Genomic DNA, 6861 nt, shown 5'->3' with positions numbered 1-6861 from the left:
CCCATGTTAGCGGTCGCAGCAGTGCCATAAAGTGGTGTGGTGAAATCGCCCACGATCATGCGCCCTGCATAGCGCACATACGCCTCGTGACGCCGTGCTTAGTAATACACCACAAGTGCACGTATGGGTAAGGACCAATGGCAAAGACCCGTCTATAAGGGCCGATGCACATCGCCATGTGCGCACGCATAATTTGGCTGAACCCCTTAGTGACGGAGCTTTTTTGCTTTTTTCCATTTTTGTTTTTTCCTACTCCCTTTTAAAAAATCGTAGCTCCTTTATTTATCCATCGACGTCTCCGTATGAGGGCTTGTTTTTTGCGGGACGAGTTGTATTTTTCAATGGCACTATTTATTGTACCATATAATTTACTGAAAAACTTTTTAAAAATTCTTAGCGGAGAGAAATGGAAAAAAAAACGACATTCCACCATCTTTCGGTGCGTCCTGTTTCTACAGCACACAAATTGCAACAAAAACGACCTGATATTTTTATGCTATGGGTCAGTACGATTACTACGATACCAAACTTGTATAGTATTGTTTTTGCTGTAGTACTTGTATTTTTTTTTTAAGATATTTAATTTTTTTCAATTATTTTCTGCGGTCATTTTGTGCGCGCGATAACTTTTTTATTTTTCCGTAGTTGAGCGAGGGCTCATTTTTTGCGGGATGTCCTGTAGTTTCCGATAGTATCAATTTGGAATACATACGACTTTTTGATCGCTTTTTATTGCGTTTTTTCTGGGAGACAGGGTAACTAAAAAAGTGTATTTCTGGCGTTCTTTATTTTTTTTTTCCGACGACGTTCACCGTGCAGGAAAAATAATGCACTGCTTTGATAGATCGGACTTTTACGGACGCGGCGATATCAAAGACATATTTTTATTTTATGATTTTGATTTTTTAATAATGGATATGGCAAAAGGGGGGTGATTTAAACTTTTAGAATTTTTTTTTTTTTTAACAATTAAAAAAACTTTATTGATTATTTTTTTTACATTACTTTGAAGTCCCCCTGGGGGACTTTAACATGCGATGCTTTGATTTCTCCTGCAGTATGACGTAATGCTATACTATGCATTACGTCATACTGCTTTTTTTACAGGCAGTCTTTCAAGCCACCCTGTGTGGATTGCTTGATAGGCAGTCTGCTAAGGCAACCCTGGGGCCATTCATTAGGCCCCCGGCTGCCATGACACCTGCACGGCTCCCCCGATCTCACCACGGGGGAGCCGTGCGGGACCCCCAAACAGCGTTCGGGGGATTTAAATGCCGCTGTCAGAATTGACAGCGGCATTTAAAGGGTTAATAGCCACGATCGTCCGAACGTCCGAGCGCAGCTATTGCCCGCGGGTGTCAGCTGTAATAAACAGCTGATGCCTGCGCTGTATGGAGGGAGATAGCGCCGCTACCTCCCTCCATACACGTCCTGCAACAGCAGGATGTAGTTTTACGATAGGGCTGTCGCTAAGGGGTTAATAGCCATTTAAATCAGTGATTTCCCTGCAAATGAAATGAGTGGTGGCTGCGCAAATGTACACGTGCGCAAAAAAGACTCCACTGTGCAAATACATTGCGCAGCAGCGAGCGTTTTTGTGCGTCCGCAGAAGCCCTAACAAAGAAATGTAACGCAACCATCAATGCTGCATCCACCCAGAAGGATATCATTCAGAAATCATACGAATGAGCGAAACTGAACTATATTCATTCATTTTAAGGCCTTATTCACACGAGCGTTTTTACGCGGCCGCGATAATAAAAAAAAAAAGTGACCATCAGAAGCGTCGGATTCCAATGTATTCATTCAGATAGCCGATTCTTATTAGCCACGTAAAAACGTCCGTCCAGTGAAGGTAGGATATCGGCGGCCGATGTTTTGACGCAGCAGATAGGTCTTGCCCTATGTTTCGGCCGAGATCAGCTGGAGGCTCCCATAGGCTTCTATGGATGCTGCCCGCAAAGGGAGGGGGAGGGAGTTTAGTGTCAGTAGAAGTCATCCTAAGCATTTATGTTGGTCAGCCTAATTCTGGGCTGCTCTGTATATACGCCGCACCCAGCCACTTCAATGGGCAAGAAAACGGGAGATTTAGCCGCGACTTATTCACAGTTTTTTCTCGCTCTTGCGCTTTCTAGCTGCGATGCATGCTATGTAAGGTATTTGCTGAGGAACCCAGAGAGGGACGCCAGCTCAGAATTCAAATCTGGCTGTGTGCAGCCGGCCTTAGAGAAGAAGAAATCATGTTTCCTTCATGGCCTTCATGTACAGTGTATAGATAACAGCAGACTCCTCCAACTAGCTCAGAGAGAACTGAAAATAAATGAGCGATACAGCCTGTAGAGAGCAAAATGTCATATACAAGTCATATAATGGCCAGATATAGCGTTATACCTCATGTACACACATGGTAGCTTATTCTGAAAGGTCATCTGAAAGTACTTTAACTCTTTAACTGAACTGATTTATTGTAACTATCCATTACAAATAGCAAGAAATACGTGTACAAAAGACATGCATTTTTTTCTAACATGATTAAGGAAGGCTGATCATGCAGCTTTGTCATAATTAACCTTTGTAATGTTTTACTTAGAGAGAAGTATCACACATGCTGTAGACTTTGAATTGTTGTCTTTGTTGGGGATGCCACACTATACAAGCTCTCGCATTGGAACAATAAAACAGAAGAGATTGGAAACATCACTTGAGACTTACCTGATTGATACCTGCTGAGAATCACCTAAATTAAGTGATTACTTTAACAGGCCCTAGGCACGTGCTTAGTTTGCCTTATGGTAAAAACAGAATTCTAATGCATGGGGGACCTGGGAAGGGGTTTCTCTAAGGGTGCATTCAGATGACCGTATATCGGCTGGGTTTTCACGTCCAGCCGATATACGGCGTCTCTCTCTGCAGGGGAAGGAGGCTGGAAGAGCCGGGAGCAGTGCACTGAGCTCCCACCTCCTCTCCGCCCCTCGCCACTATTTGCAATGGGAGGGGGCGGAACATAGCAGAGCTAAGTTCCCGGGCATAGCTCCGCCCCCTCCCATTGCAACTAGTGGCAAGGGGCGGAGAGGGGGTGGAGATACTGCAACGCCCATGGACAGGCAGTCTAAGTCAATTTCCACGGTGGGAACAAAGTTTCTACATCTTATGGCTCCTTGAAACTGACATATTTGCATGCATTTTGTGCATGCCAAAATTGCGTGTGCAATACGGCGATAATAGAAGCCATTTATTTCAATTGGTAAATTCACATTTGTTTTTTGTTTTTTTCTCACACGCACAAAAAAAAATGGGGGGTCAGAAATGATATCTTTTCTCCTTAGGGAGAGCACCTAGATGGCAAGTGAGGAGACTCAAAAGGCCATGCATGCTCCTCTGGGTAATATGCAAATAAGGTGCTCTCCCTAAGGAAAAAAGATAGCGTTTCTGCCCCCCATCCCAGGCCTCTCACTAGCAAAGCCCGACTCCTACTGTACACTGATGAAGGGCAAAAACCCTGAAACAGCTGTCTGTACATGGAGTCTGACTTTGCTTCTAATTCCCAGTCATTGTTACAAGGCTTGTATAAAAAGTCTGACATTGAGTTGAAGAAATGCTGACTTCCAGTAGGTGGCACTGTGGAGGTATTATTCCATCTCCTTTATTTGAAAAAAAAAAAAAATAGAACATGCTCTGTTTTGTTCACATTTGTGCAAGAAAGTGATCCATAGAAGTCTATGGGCATTGCGCAAATGTGCACATAATACGCAAGGGCGTGCGCTGACAACAGCTCAAAACCATGGGGTAAAGAACACATTTGGACCTCTTTAGCATAAATAGCCTTTTAAATCAGCGTGGGGAGGTGTCCCAGCGTACAGTAAAATGCGCAGACATGCGCACAAATCAACCTTGTCCATTTTCTGCAGGTATAAAGTTCATCGTTGGCTCGTTCACTAATCGCTCATTCAGTCCTTCCCATTCACTTACAGCGAGCGTGAAAGGCTAAATGATTCTCAATGTTTTCTCAATAAACGAGCCAACGATGTATCTGCTGTATAAACAGACGAGCGAATGAACCAGCGGTGACATCATCTGCTCGTTCATACGACAAATCGTCTTACTGCAGCTGCCAGCGGTCACTTGAATTCACCGATTCCCTATGATGTAATGAATCCTCGGGATAGTTCAGCTTGTTAGAAACGGTAATGATAAGATTGGCCACTAGGTGGCAGAATCATCACACAGGACATCACATAAGATTGTCTACAGGAGCCCCAAAATCCATGACTACAGCGCAGTAGAGAAAAAAAACGTAAACGGTAAATCATGGCGAGACAGTAACCGATGATTTTCTGGCCGCACATATAAGTCCTTAACAAGCAGCTTAAAGTCCTGTACTTTATAGTGTTACAAAGCTGCCATCTCCATGGGGATCAGACCGGTCATTCGCAGCGCGGGACGTTGCACATTGCAGGTTCGCTGTCACCGGTTTACCAGCGACTAGTTAAGAAAACGTTTCCGATTTTTGGTGTTTCGAGAGGAAAGAGTGCGAACTTCTCATCTTCAAGCCTAAAAAATGAGTTCATTCCAGGCGAAGGTTTTGCGCAGGAGGACGGAGCGCGGCTCATATTGTGCATTGATTTTAATTTGTAATCCCGGCTTTTACATAGAACAGAAAATCAATGGTATATTCTCAATTTATGTTGTGTTTTACGCAGAGTCCTCGGTTTGTACAAGTGAAATGAAACTTCAGACTAGAGATTTTACATCTGCAGTACTATATGGACCCCATCATGGGTGGCAGACGGACCGCAGCGGCGCCCCGGGCTCAAGACGCCGTGAAGACGAAAATAATGTAAATTGATTACGGAATTCTGTGTTGTTGATGTCTTTTTATGCCGTTACAGCGTACGGACACGGAGCTCCAAGGTGCATATGCTTTTCACATGGACGGAGTTACGCCGCAGGACGCACCAAATCTGCAGCTGCGTAACTGCACACCAAAATCTACAGGTCTACAGGCGCATTTGTGGCTGCAAAATCTGCATGCCGAATGCGCAGGACATAGACCCATTGATTTCAATGGCTTGCTTTACACATATATTTTTTTTTTCGTGCGCATTTCAAACAAGGGAGAAAAAACGTACCATGCCCCGTTTGCCCGAAATTGCGCACTGAACAGTGCGATTTTGTGTGGCTAAACAAAAACACCCGGGCCAATCAAGTCGGCTAACTAACCTACCAAGTCAGCTACTAAGTAGGCTGCCCCGCATACTCAAAAATGGCGTAGTCGGGACTGCACTAATGTAAGTGGTCCAAGCAGTGCAAAAGTGTACAGTAAAATTCGTAGATACGGGCACTATAGCCCGTGCTTGCATGCTTTGCACAGCACATATACGTCTCGCGACAGTGAGCGTATATGCACTTACGCCGCGTGCAGCTGCCCTTAGCGAGGCTTCAGACGTACATATCTGCACGTGCGTTGCACAGAGAATAGAACTAACTGTTATCAATGGATTCATTCTCACGGTCCTTTTTTGTACGTGTATTTTGTCTGCGTGAAAAAAAAAACGCAATATGCTCTATTTTTGTGTGCGTTTGCGCACATAAGACACCATGGGAATCCGGATCCCTTCATTGGATTCATTGATTCAGTTCATTGCGCAATTTTGCAGGGGATATCAATGACATTGGGGAGTAATAAGGCTGCATAGCCTTCTCAATCAGGGCACAGGTGTGTACCGGCTGATGTGAATGATCCCCGGCAGAACAAACAGAACATAAAAATGCGCTAAAACCTGCAAAGTGCAAACAATCATGCTACCACAGGTGTGTTAAACTCTGCAGGTAACCTGTGGACTTACCGCGGCTAGCATAGCATCGTGCGCTCTATTCCGTCCCATGTGAAAAATCTCTAACTCTGTCCTCACACGGGTGTTTGCGCACGCAGAGAAATGCAATACACAGAAAATACGAATGACTATGGGTGTGAATTCCTATTGCCAGTTAACGCAGGAAGCGCAGCTCTGGAGCACAAACTGCTGCTGTAGCATGTGAAATATTAGGTGTATGTTTCACAATCATATCATCTATTTATCTAGTGTATATACTGCTTAGATTAAATCCTGCTAGTGACCACTCTTAAGCCTCACTGCGTTGCTTTGTACATTAATGGTTCCGTTTAAGTCTTTTTTGAAGAAAATATTGAATTATGATAATTCTCCCAATACTTCACCCAGAAATATTGGATCTACTCATATTTAATCTACATCACCACAGTTTAAAGGGATTGTCTGATGTGGACTGCTTTTTGCTTCATATGTGCCTTGACGACCAAATTATTGGGGTAGTTTCAGATGTGCGCTGCAACCTCCATTCGGAGTTTCCGGCACCGATCTGGCACAAAATACTGGAAGAAAAAACATTGCATGCAGCACTTTTTCATCCGACTAAAATCCAGGCAGCCAAGCAGAAAGCGAACGGACTCCATTATAGTCAATAGGGTCCATTGAGCGGTGTTGGAGCTGTTTGGCCTCGGGTATACCCCTCTACTGCTCTCCATAAGGAGCAGGAAATCCGAACCCCCGAGGCTGGTATGAAACCACTAGAGATGAGCGAACGTGTTCGTCCGAACTTGATATCCGTGCGGATATTAGGGTGTTCGGGATGTTCGTTATTCGTAACGAGCACCATGCGGTGTTCGGGTTACTTTCACTTCCTTCCCTGAGACGTTAGCGCGCTTTTCTGGCCAATTGAAAGACAGGGAAGGCATTACAACTTCCCCCTGTGTTGTTCCAGCCCTATACCACCCCCCTGCTGTGAGTGGCTGGGGAGATCAGGTGTCCGCCTAATATAAAAGTCGGCCCCTCCCGCGGCTCG

General features: G+C 44.6%; 1 protein-coding gene across 2 annotated transcripts in view; it reads right to left on the bottom strand.

Moving 5' to 3' along the window:
* The window catches only part of SPON1 (spondin 1), a 535993-nt gene that overhangs the window by 132428 nt on the left and 396704 nt on the right, over positions 1–6861 (bottom strand). The window lies entirely within an intron of this gene.

The sequence above is a fragment of the Eleutherodactylus coqui genome, chromosome 11, assembly GCF_035609145.1.
Source record: "Eleutherodactylus coqui strain aEleCoq1 chromosome 11, aEleCoq1.hap1, whole genome shotgun sequence".
Classification (NCBI taxonomy): domain Eukaryota; kingdom Metazoa; phylum Chordata; class Amphibia; order Anura; family Eleutherodactylidae; genus Eleutherodactylus; species Eleutherodactylus coqui.
The sequence above is the reverse complement of the archived record's forward strand: the minus strand, read 5'-3'. Positions and strand labels throughout refer to the sequence as shown.